Source organism: Mustela putorius, unplaced genomic scaffold (assembly GCF_011764305.1).
Source record: "Mustela putorius furo isolate JIRA1106 unplaced genomic scaffold, ASM1176430v1.1 tig00000765_pilon_pilon_pilon, whole genome shotgun sequence".
Lineage (NCBI taxonomy): Eukaryota > Metazoa > Chordata > Mammalia > Carnivora > Mustelidae > Mustela > Mustela putorius.
The window spans coordinates 3,461,595-3,474,142 of NW_025421470.1; positions in this window are offsets into that span (position 1 = coordinate 3,461,595).

The window sequence follows — 12,548 nt, forward strand, 5'->3', positions numbered from 1 at the left end:
ACGGAGAAGCCACTTCTGTAAACGTGGAAACGGGTCTTCGGTTGATTTGAAAGCATTTCCCGGACATCCGCTGTGATGCAAGTCGTCATGCAAGGCCGACCCTGGGAGGAGTCTGGAGCCGTGGGACACTCGGTCCCCAGCTCAGTCTTCACAACCGAAGTTCTGTGAATGCATGAATGCACAGGGGAATGTGCGCGTGCACACACACACACACACACGCATCCAGAACATACTCATCGTTAAGCGGTATCTGATCAAATCGACCAAGGATTTGTAGAAGCCTGAAGAAAAATACACGTGCTGTGAGACGGAGCAGCAGGATGACGTCTAGAAAGAGACGGAAGTGTCAGGTGTGCACTGGAGTTCAATTCCCCAGCATTAATTATACACCAACTGTGTGCAGGGAAGAAGTCCCTGAGGGGCATCGCCCAATGACCTAGGATGGAGTTCCTAGCTTTGAGGACCTAGAGCATGCCTTCGCCACTTTGTAAAGCCAACTTCCAACCTGCCGTCTGGGGTCACTTCTGATAACTCATCGGGCTACAGTGCAGACACGGCAGCTAAGAGAAGGCAAGAGGTGCCAAGAAGCCGTAGGGGGGACACCGAGCTGATGACCAGGCCTCTGCCGCCAGCCAGCGGCCTGGGTGAAGGTGTGCAAGCAGGCGCTGGAGAGAGCGCCGTAGGGCGCACACTGACATTTTTGGGAACGCTGCCCGCTGCCGGAGAGAGCAAGACGCAGGGAGCCTCGTCCGAAGGCGATCGGCAGGGGAGGCCCCGAGCTGGGAGTCCGAGAGGCCATGGCAGCAGGTGGAGACGCCGCTCGCAGAGCCACGCCGGCCTAGAAGCCCCCGACCCGGGGATGACGCCCCATCTCCGAGCTCCCGGATTTGGGCTGAAGTGCGCGGCCAGGGCGGACGGGCTGCCTGCCGAGCGCGAGGGAAGCCCCGCGCTTGACGCAAGTCCGGGACGGAAGCGCGGTGCGCTCGGGCTTCGGCCTCGCCCCGGAAGGCCCGGCTGGACCCTAGGACTCAGCTGCGGGCTGCGGGTGACGGGAGCCCGAGACACAGACTGCGGGAAGGCCGCGTCCCATCCGCTGGGGCCGGTGCAGCTGCCCTTCTCCCGCCGTCTTCAGTGGACTCCGCCCTGTGTCCTGCCGGGACAACCTCTCCCCTTGGCCCAGGAGGGGCTGCCATCCTGTCGACCGCGAGGCTCAGCCCGACCTGTGGGAGCCCCTGCTTCCCAGCCACAGGGACTGGGTTGGGTCTGCTCATGTGACTGGGTTGGGCCTGAGTCCTGCCTGGAGCCGGTGGGAACTCGGCGCACATCCTGGTGCTGAGCCCGCCCCGCCCGGAGCGCGTCTCGGAAGCCTGGCTGTGTTCCAGCCCCCAGGGCCCGGCAGGGGCACGCCGGGGCCCCCCACCTGTGTGAACCCCTAAAGCGCCCTGTTTTTCTTCGGCTGGTTTGGGGTGGCTGCCGCTTAGAAAGACTCCTAACACAGCCTTTTATGATAATGGTTTTTAAAGGGACATCTTTAGGAAATTACAGCTAATAATTGCCCAAAATAGAAACAGAACCGGCTGTTCACTGAGGCCATTGAGAGAGAAATGATCTACAGTTTAGAGGTGCAGATAAGCCTTTGTGATCATGAACTATTTCCCCAAACGCTCCCTGCCCCTCCCCTCTCCATTTCTCTCTGTCTCTGTCTCTCTTTCACAGGCGCACACACACACACACACACACACACACACACCCTTCATAAGTGTAACAGATGGAATCAATTTTCCCAAGTGCTAAGATGTTGTTAAGGACCATAGAGCTGTAATTTACCGAATGACACCTGATCACTCTGGAAGGGCTAATGGAATTTCTGAAACAACACCTGGCTCACTTTCTCGGAGCAGTTTTCGAATCGGTCGAATCAGTCTGGCCACTTCCATAAAATTCTAAGCCCCAGCCGTAGACGGATATTTTTAAATGCAAAGGACATGGGCGCTGTCTTGTGTGGTAGAGCTGCTGGGGCTCTCACTTGAGAATCTGGACAGTTCTCCTGGAGCTCCCTGGTGAGCCACACAGAACGTCTCTGGAGGACATGGCCCCACGCTGATTCACCTTGGAGGGGGTCTGGATTCACTGACCTCTCTGTGCCATGTGGAGGTTAGAGGTCTCTGTGCCCCTGCCAGACATACCTGGCAGCTTTCCACACTGAGCAGGACACAGATCAACCCAGAATGGGCTTTTCGTCAGATCCTGGCCTGGCCTTGAGTCTCATGTTGGTCCCTGCTTCCCAGGCCCCCTGCCTGCCGGGAGTCCCAGCCACGAAGCCACTGCAGCCACTGCTGCATCTCACCAGGCCACCGTCCAGGTGCCCACAGGCATCTGCCACTTCCCAAAGCAGCCCATCTCCTCCCCACCCACTCCCTGGGTCACCCCAGAGAGAATAAGTCCTGAGAATGTGACAACACTAGCCCAGGGGTCACAAGACCCCGTAACCCAGGACAGTTCTGACGCAGGGGCTGTGGGGCCTTGGACAAGTCACTGATCCTCTCTGGGCCACAGCTTCCTATGTATAAGTGAAGGATTGGACAAGGTCAGTGTTTCCCACTGTCCATGGCCCAAGGCTGGAGCCTGGCGGTGGGGCTGGTGGGGACGGGGCGGAGCCGCAAGTGTCCCATCCGCTCTGCACCCAGGCAGTTCCGGCTCTACCCCAGTCACTGAAGGGTGGGCTCCTGTAGGGCAGGAGGGAGAGGCGTGAAGTCCACCTTAGTCCGCTATCCTGAAAGGCTTTCTAGTTCTGGGATGCAGTGAACAGAGAAACCAATGGCCCCTCCATGAATGCCTCAGAAGAACAAAGAGAAACCTGGAGAGAATGGACGGTCGTCTGGGGGGAAGAGCCCCGTGTCCCCCTTTGGCCATGAGACACTGACATCTTTCCAGCAGAGAAATAACATAGACCTGGTCCCTTCCTCATCCTGTCGATAAGTGCTCAGTACGTATTGGTAAGTGAATAAGATAGGAAACAGGAAGATTGTTGGACTTGGGTTTAATTTAACACTTGAAAGAAAATTCTTGAGTTTTTAAAAATCTTTATGTAAGTATTAAAGATCGCTCTGTGAAATAAGTTCTCCCCTGTAATAGAAGGCTAAAACCAGCTGGAAGGGAGAAATATTATGTTTTGGTTTTCTATTTATCACTGTAGAATTTTTTTAAAGCACATTGGGAACGTTTTATAATCCTCTCAACATTTCAAGGATTAGAAAATTAGAGAAAGGTCAGCAAAGCAGGGTAAAATCTATAATGCTCTGATTGTTCTGAATTCAAAATGCTAGAAGAGAAATATTTTCACATCCACAGTTTCAGAAGGACTGACTGTTGCCCATTGTGAGCCGGCTTTAACCCTCCCTGAGCTGCCCAGCCGCTGTAGGGAGCGTCTGGGATCCAAGTTTGCAGCTGTGTGCGTGAAAGGTCCATACCCCATGATTAATTCCATCTACACTACCAAGCACTTGAGGGTCTCGTGCAGCTGCAGAGAAATCTTGACCTTCATGCAGCTGCTCAGTGGCCTCTGTTTCCCCAGTGAGATCGGGAGCAGTCGGGTCGCAAGTCAAGCGGCAGGCTTGGGACTCGGCGCCACTGCCCTGACCGGCCACAGCACGATCTGGAGTGGCTGACTCCATTCCCAGACCCCACCCAGGGTCCCATTTGTTCACAACATAAGCATCTCTCAGGCCTCCAGACACAATGACATACCCAATGGGGCCGCGCCCGGCAGCTCCTGGAAAGTGGCCAAAGTCACGCCTGTTCTGTGACCTGAGTCCTGATCTGTGACCTTCGAAGTTCAGGTCTCTCTGAGGCCCCTGTTTTCCACTGCTCACCTGCCGGGCTGTGACTGGGAGGCTGATGGTGACGGTGGGGCACAAGGAGACAAAATGTATATAAAAGCAATTAGGAGGCAGCGAAGATGTCATCTGCCAGCCAGAGGGCATTCCACCTGTGCCCAGCAGAAGCATCTCAGCTGTCTGGGCATCCCTCAGTGAGTAAGTCAGTCAGGAAATCAGTGAGTCCTGCAACGTTTGTTGGAAGCCCCAGGCACTGTGCAAAGGCTGCCGGATGAATAGATACTGTTTCTGCTCTCAAGGACTTTATTGTCCAATGTGTGAGAAAGACAAATAAATAATAACAGCACGAAAATGCTGCAGGCACAGTACAGACAGTCTGCTCTGGATGCGACAGGAAGGGTGATGCACTTCCACAAAATCGTGTGTTTGGGGCATTTTATGTGACTAGTTTTATCTGAAAGTTATTTTTCCATCAAATTGTGGTTTTAAAAGACCCGCTTTAAAACACAATTGCCACAAACTGTGGGATTCCTAACGCGTGTAAAAGTAGAATGTGTGAAAACGATTCGAAAAAGGACAGGATGGGGGAAACAGAAGTATATAGTTTTGGTTGTAAGGGCTTGGCTCTCCCGGTGAAGTGGCACCATGTCATTGGCCAGGGACTGTGGCCCGTCAGGGGACCCCGTAGAGCCTAGCAGGAGAGACAAGCAGCGAAGAACAGCTAACAAGAGCTCAAAGTGGAGACACGTGAAGTACGAGAAAGTACTGTTTGAAGTGTGTGTTTGTGCATATTATACCACAACAATAAAAATACTCCATGCTCTGTTGATTAAAACATGGAATGAAAAAATGGAAAAAGGAACAAGATGATAGATGTAAACCCAAAGATAAACCCAAATCATTGCAGACATAAATGGGCCAAGCAGGCCATTTAAAAGGCAGAGATGATGGAGGTGAGCCAAAAAGCAGACCTAAATGTATGTTTTCTACGAGACACCTGTTCTAAGTATAGTGACACAGATTTGATTAAAAGGTAAAGGAACGGGAGAAGATAGACGTGTAGGTTCGAGGCACGAGGGTTGCTGAACTAGTGTGCTGTAGGTATCAGACAAAGTAGACTTCAGAACAAGGAATATCCCCCGGGATGAAGAGGAAGATTTCAGAATTATAAGTGAATAAGTTCATCATGAAGATATAACACTTCTGGGGCGCCTGGGTGGCTCCATGGGTTAAGCCTCTGCCTTCGACTCAGGTCATGATCTCAGGGTCCTGGGATCGAGCCCCACATCAGGCTCTCTGCTCAGCAGGAAGGCTGCTTCCTTCTCTCTCTCTGCCTGCCTCTCTGCCTATGTGTGATCTCTGTCTGTCAAATAAATAAATAAAATTTTTTTAAAAAAGATCTAACAGTCCTAAATGTGTACACAACTAATTAAAGAACTTTAAGAATGCATAAAGGAAAAGCTGACAGACCTAAAAGGAGAAACAGACAAATCAGCCATTGTATCTGGAGATTTCAGGGGTCCTTTCTCGGTAACGTTGGTAACAGTATCACCTTTACTCAGACACACTGTGTCAGCCCACTTGCCTGATTTAAAATCGTGGATACTCCACCTGACAGCTGCAGAATACATTCTTGCCAAGTGGAGGTGGGACATTCGCCAAGGGAGACCATGTGCCAGGCCATCAACCAAGTAAACTGGTTCAAATTATGTAATGTCTGTTCTTGGAGCATAAAAGAATTAAACGAGGATTCAGTTAACATCTCCTAAATGTTTGGAAATTAAGTAACACGGTTTTAGATAACCCAAGGGCTGAAGAAGAAATCTCAAAAGAAATTAGAAACTATTTTGAACCTAATGAAAATAAAATCACAATATATCAGAATTTGTGTGATGCCACTGTAGCAGTGATTAAAAGGAAATGTAAGGCAAAAAAAGAAGGGGCCACCTGGGTGGCTCAGTCATTAAGTGTCTGCCTTTGGCTCAGGTCATGATCCCAGAGTCCTAGGATTGAGTCCCGCATCGGGCTCCCTGCTCAGTTGGAAGCCTGCTTCTCCCTCTCCCACTCCCCCTGCTGTGTTCCCTCTCTCACTGTGTCTCTTTCTATCAAATAAATAAAATCTTAAAAAAAAAAAGATATGTGAGGTTTTGGATACTTAGGTGCCTAAGAAAAGAATAAAGACCTTAAATCAGCAATGTCATTTTGCAAGTTCAGAAACCAGAAAGACAACAGTGAGTCAAGCCAGATTAAGACGGAAGGAAATGATGGGTGGAGATCAATGAAATGGAAGACAGAAAAAGAACAGAAAATTCAATGAAAGTGGAACTAAGTTCTCTGATGAGATCAATGTATTTGAGGAATCTCTAGCCAGAAAAATGAGTAATTTTAAAAGAAGAAAGACAGAAATAAATGTTAGAAAGTATTAAGAAGACATGACTCTAGATACCATAAAAACGAGAAAAATAACAAAGGAATATTATGAGCAAATTATGCCAATACATTTGACAAATTACTTAAAGTGAACAATTATCTTAAAAATGCCAATTATATCAAAGCTTACAGAAGAACAAATAATAACCTGAATATCCCTGTATCTATTAAAGAAATTGAATTTGTAGATAAAAATATGCCTCAGGGAGCCAGGGTGGCTCAGTGGGTTAAGTGACGGCCTTCGGCTCGGGTTTTGATTCCAGGGTCCTGGGATCAAGTCCCACATCGGGCTCCAGAGAGCCTGCTTCTCTCCCTCCCTCTGCTTGCCGCTCTGCTTACTTGTGCTATCTCTCTGTCAAATAAATAAATAAAATCTTCGTATGCCTCAAAGCAAGCATCTGGGTTGCTCAGTCTGTTAAGCATCTGACTCTTTCTCTCCCTCCCCTCTGCCCTTCCCCCTACTTTCATGCTCTCTCTCAAATAAATAAAATCTTTAAAAGTTGTTAACTTTACTAATAATTTACATAGCCAACAATGCATCCAGTTTAAATGCCTATCTCATGAACATGGCGTGAGGTAAGGTTTGAGGTTCATTTTTCCCCTCATCTGGGCATCCTGTTCTAGCACCACTTGCTGGAAAGACTCTCTTATCCCCCACTGAATTACCTTTGTTGGGATCTCTGTGGGCAACCGACTCTATGTGAGGGTATTGCCAGATGCTCCATTCTGTTCCATGAACCTCTATGTCTGTCTTGACATGGGACTTACAAGGTCTGGATCACAGTGGCTTTCTAGCAAATCTTAAAATCAAGTATCATAAGTACGCTAATTTCATTCATTTTCAAGAAAATCTGGCTGTGCTTAATCCTTTGCATTGCTTTATTTTTTTTTTAAAGATTTTATTTATTTATTTGACAGAGAGAGATTACAAGTAGGTAGAAAGGCAGGCAGAGAGAGAGAGGGAAGCAGGCTCCCTGCTGAGCAGAGAGCCCGATATGGGACTCGATCCCAGGACCCTGAGATCATGACCTGAGCTGAAGGCAGCGGCTTAACCCACTGAGCCACCCAGGCGCCCCCTTTGCATTGCTTTATGAAGTGTTATAATCAGCTCAGCAATTTCTACAAAAAAAGATCGCCGGGATTTGGGGGAAGAATTTCTGTTGGATCAACATGATTTCTTCCTAAAGTGTTTAGTAGAATTCTCCGGTGAAGCCATCTGGGATCAGATTTTTCTTTGAGGAACGTTTGTGTTGTTGCTTTTGCTGTTTTCACGATTTTGCTTATTTATTTGAGAACGGGGCAAGGGGCAGAGGGAGAGAGACAGCATCTCAAGGAGACTGCCCACAGAGCTTGGAGCCCCAACACAGGGCTCGAGCTCATGACCCTGAGATCATGATCTGAGTCGAAATCAAGAGTCGGACCTTGACTGACTGGGCCACCCAGGCGACCCAAAGTTAAAGTTTCAAAAAGTTATTTCTTTATAGCTGATTGTGTCGGGATCAGAAAATATCCATAATCCTGATTCTTTAGTCTTATAATGTTCATCTGGGAGCAAATAAATATTGATACAGAAATATTTACCTGGCAAAAATCCATCTAATTTTTTCCTTGACAAACGAACACAAGTAAATGTTTGAAAGGCACACACACAAATGTTCAACATCACTGCTAATCAGAAAGACCCAAATCAATCACAAGATGTCATTTCCCGCCCCACCAGCGTGACTGAAGGAAAAGACTGGCAACACCAATTGTTGGTCAGGACATGGGACAACTGGAATCTCAGACACTGGGAGGGACTGGGGGAGCCAGTTTGGAGAAACATCTGGCAGTGGCTTATAAAACGGAACATACTCATACTCATACCACTCCATGAGCTGGCCCTCCATGAGTAAGTACTTGACCAAGAGAAGTAGAAGTATCAGAAGTTTTGTTCAAGAAAGGGCAGCTTCTCCAGACCAACCAGACACTGGAGTCAGCTTGGGAGGTTATCATCAGGAGAATAACCGTAGATCACTACCCTTGGGTAGAAAGACCAGCACTCCCATGATGCAAGACGGTGTGATTCCCACCATGGTACATAGCGTGAACGCACCCGTGCATGTGAGAGGATGTAGCGTGCCAGTCCCTTCTCTGGAAGTCTCAAACTGGCAGAACCAACCTACAGCGAACCAAAGTCAGAACTGTGGTCATCCCAGTGGGGTCATAGTGACTGGGGAAGGTCATGGGAACTTTCTCTGTCTCGATAGAGGTTTGGATTAGACCTCAGTTTTATACATTGTGTTGCTGGTGTATTTTAGAAAAACCCGCTAACTAACAACAATCTCTAACCCATGATGCACGTGCTGGGCACTGAATGAGTGAAACACACTCGTGTCCACCACTTTAAAAACGCACGGGCAGGCTGTCTGGATTGATGCCGGCTAAAGGGATGGGCAGTTGTGTGATGAAGCCATTATAGAAAAATGTTAATTTTAGCATCTAGGACAGGGGTCTGCTAAACTTCTTCTGTAAAGGGCCAGATAGTAAATATTTTAGACTTTATGGGCCATACAGTCTCTACCCATCCACTTTGCCTTGTCCATTGGTGCAGGAAACCAGCTTAGACCACATGTAAATAAATACAGCGGCTTTGTGTTTATGGATGCGGAAATTTGAATTTCACATAACCTTCATGGGTCACAAACTGGTTCTGTTTTGATTGTTTTCCAACCGTTGAAAAACATGAAAAGCGGGCAGTGGGGGAGTTGAGCCCACAGACTCTGGCGGGCTGTCCTCCGACGTGGTGGGTGGCTCTCTGTTCACCGTACACTTCTTCCAACTTTTCTCTGTGCTGCTGACCCGTGAGCCACATAGATGTGAACTTCGCGAGTCCACCTAGAAACATTTTGTTCCGTAACTGACTGAGCCACCCGGGCGCCCCTGAGATTTTCTTTCTTAAATACAGTATGGTTCTGTAAATGCATTTTCTCTTCCTTGTGATTTTCTTTTCTTTTTATTGTTAAGATTTTACTCACTTGTCAGAAAGAGATACAGAGCACGAGCAGGAGGAGGGGCAGAGGGAGAAGCAGAGCCCCACCGCTGAGCAGGGAACCTGATGTGGGATTTGATCCCAGGACCAGGGGATCCTGCTCCCAGCCCAAGGCAGATGCCTGACTGACGCAGCCACGGAGGCATCTCTGATTTTCTTAACAATAGCTTCTTTTCTGCACCTGACTGTACGGAGAATACAGCATACGGTACAGAGAACATAGAAGAAGCTGATAATTGAGTGTTAGGTCATCAGTAAAGCTTGCCGCCAACTGTAGGCTCTTAGTAGTTAAGTTTTGGGGGATCTCTATGTGGACTTTTGACCAGGAAGGGGGTTGGCTGCCCCAAACCCTTGGGTTGTTCAAGGGTCAACTGTATTTGAAACTTTTTCACAGTAAAGTATTGGGGAAAATACCCAAAATTTAACAAATAAACCGAAATAGTTATTTTCTTAAATGCCGCGTGTTAGTACTGTGACCCGGGGGCACACCATCCCCTCCCCTACAGCTTTTGCTCTGTAGGTATTGAAACATACTGGGTGCCTAAGTATCCCAAGCTGGGACCCTTTCCCCACCCCAGCTACGCCTCCTCTTCTGGTGCCTTACATCGATCTTCCGGCCTCCCCGTCCCCCTTATCAGAGGGACACTTGGTGCTTCCGCCCCCATCACGCCAGGTCTCCGCACATCGTCCTCGAGATGGAGCAGGAGCTGCCTCGGACCGCCGGGTTTTAAACGGGAAGTCGTGCAAGTGCATTTTAACCATCTACTGGCTCTGACTGCCAGTTACATTTTCACTGCGCTGTTGTCTCCGTAAGAGCTGAGCCGCAGGTGACCCCCATCAAGAGAAAATCCTAAACCACTGTTTTACGTGGCTGCTTGTGTTATTAAAACAGGAGAGTCTCTGGGTTACACGTGGGGTGGATGCGTAAGTCCGGCTTCCCACCGGGAAGGAGATGGGGGAACGGCCACTCAGCTCAATTAAGTGAAAAGAGCACCCGAGTCTGCAGGCGGACAGTTGTAGAAAAGGAACCGCCACGGTTTAGATGGAATCTCACGGGGAAGCCTCTTGCTGGTCGTGACTCCGTTTCCCCACAGCCAGACACAGACTAGTGTCGGTTTGATTTTAAGTAGGGTCCCAGGGAACTGCAGTTCTGGTCGTTGTCAGTGTCACACGTCAAACTCGGACCTTGTCTACACAGCGTCAGACGGGCGGCACCCAAAGACGTTCTCAAACACACGGGTGTCCGGCCACTCTTCACCCCAAGCTTGTCCTGTGAATGTCACTGGAACGTGTGACCTCTGGTTCCACCTGTAATTCTGCACAGCTGAACTGCGGTCTGTGCAGTCAAAGGTCAGTCTGTCCCTTCCCCTTCCCCGTCCTCTGGCCACAGCTCCCTGACTTTGGAGGGCTGCCCTTGACCGATGGCCACCGCTGCAGGCTTAGAGGACCATCAGCCACGGAGCTCCTCCCCCTTGACCAAGAGTGGGGCTTGGACACAAGCCTGGTCAATGGAACTTTCTCCCCCGGGACCCTGATCGGGTAACGCTGGGGTAGGGGACAGCTCCTCCCAGCGGCAGTTACCTGGACCCCCGGAGCTGCCTGGAGACTGTCCTTCCTAACTTTCTTCTTGGCTGTTCTACCAGTCTGTGAGTCCTCTAACCCACCTTCCCAGCTGGGGCCATATTCTGTGGCTGCCACCAAAAATGCCTGCCTAACCTGGCTGTGGCTAGCTGTATGCTAGTCCCTGAGACCCACCACAAACACGAGGACTGGCCATCGGGAGCCCTCCCAGGTGAGCCCACAGGTGGGCGGCTAGGTCTTCTCTATAGGGAAAAAGATGGCTTTCGAAGCCAAGGGCAACAGCATCAGGGTCTGGCCACCATGGGGAGAGGGAGTGCAGGGGAGGGGCCGGGAGAGCCCAGGTGCCAACAAACATGGCAGACCACCGAGCCCTGCACGGTGCTCGACGGCGGGAGCGGAGAGAGATCAGATCTCGGCATGGTTTCTCACGACGGACCAGGAACCTACAGCGATCTGGAAACAGAACATGTCTAGGGCGGCAGAAAGTCCTCAGGCCCCGGGCCCATCGCGCCGCCCAGCCCCTCACCCCGACCTCATGGCTCACCTCCTGCCCTACCGGGAAGCGGGCCGCCCACTCCTCCCCGTGGCTCCGCAGCCTCCCCCACTGAATGCACACGTCTCCGCGCTCCCCTCCATGCCGGCTTCCCTGGAAACAAGGCTCTCTTTGCCTCGCGTCCTCATGGCCCCGAGCCCGCCTGCACCGGCCCCCCAGCTCGGGGCCGCCTGCCTCCCGCTCCGGCCCAGCGCTCTGCTCCTCTCTGCGCTCCCCTCGCCTCCGCCCTCCTCACCCGGCCCCTCCCCGCAGGGATCTCCTCCGGGACAGAGACTCGGAAGAGGCTGTTGGGGGGAGGCTGTTAGGGCAGCAAGTACTTGACGAACTCCAAGGGGTTATGTTTGGACACCGGCCTGTGCGGCCAGGGGCCAGCGCCTCCCCATCGTGGCCACTGGGGGCGCTGCGTGAGCCCCCTGTGTCTGTGTGTCCCTGTGTGTGTGAGTGTGCGTGTGTGTGTGCGCGTGTGTGTGTGTGTGTGTGTGTGCGTGTGCGTGTGTGTGACCAGCTGGGGCAGAATCAACAAACAGCCCCAGGAGCCTTTGCCCGAGCCTGTGGCCTCCCGCATCCGCTGCTCCGCTCACTGATTTCGAGGTCATTGAAAGATCCGGCAATGTTCGCAGCCGCTCCAAGACCCCTCCCCGGCCCTGCCGTGTTGTCCTGGATTTCTGCAGCTTGTACGAGAACGTGGCTCCTGGGGGCCACAGCCACCCAGCCACACCCAGGAGACTTTGAGGGAGGCCTGCAGCGGGGGGCGCGCGCCCGGGGCTGGGGCCGCTCCACTGCCCGGCCTGGGGCAGCGGCTGCTTCTGGGGCTGGGCCGGGCCTCCCCACCTGTCCTTCCTCCGCACCCGAGCCCAGTGAGTTTTCCTGGGGGCTCCTGCTGCTTTCCGCTGAGCCCAGCTAAGGTCCGGCGGGGACAGGGGAGGACAGAGGCCCGGACAGGTGCCCAGGGGAGGCCAGGAGCCCCCGGCCGGGCACCGGGTGTCTGAAGGCCAGTCAGGAAGTATTGTGCGGTGGTCTCGAGGCTTGGATCCCAGAGGCTGTCCCGGAGCTGAGGTTCAGCAGGTGCAGGCCTCCGTCTCCCCTCTGTAACGCGGGGTGGTCCCGAGTGCCACCC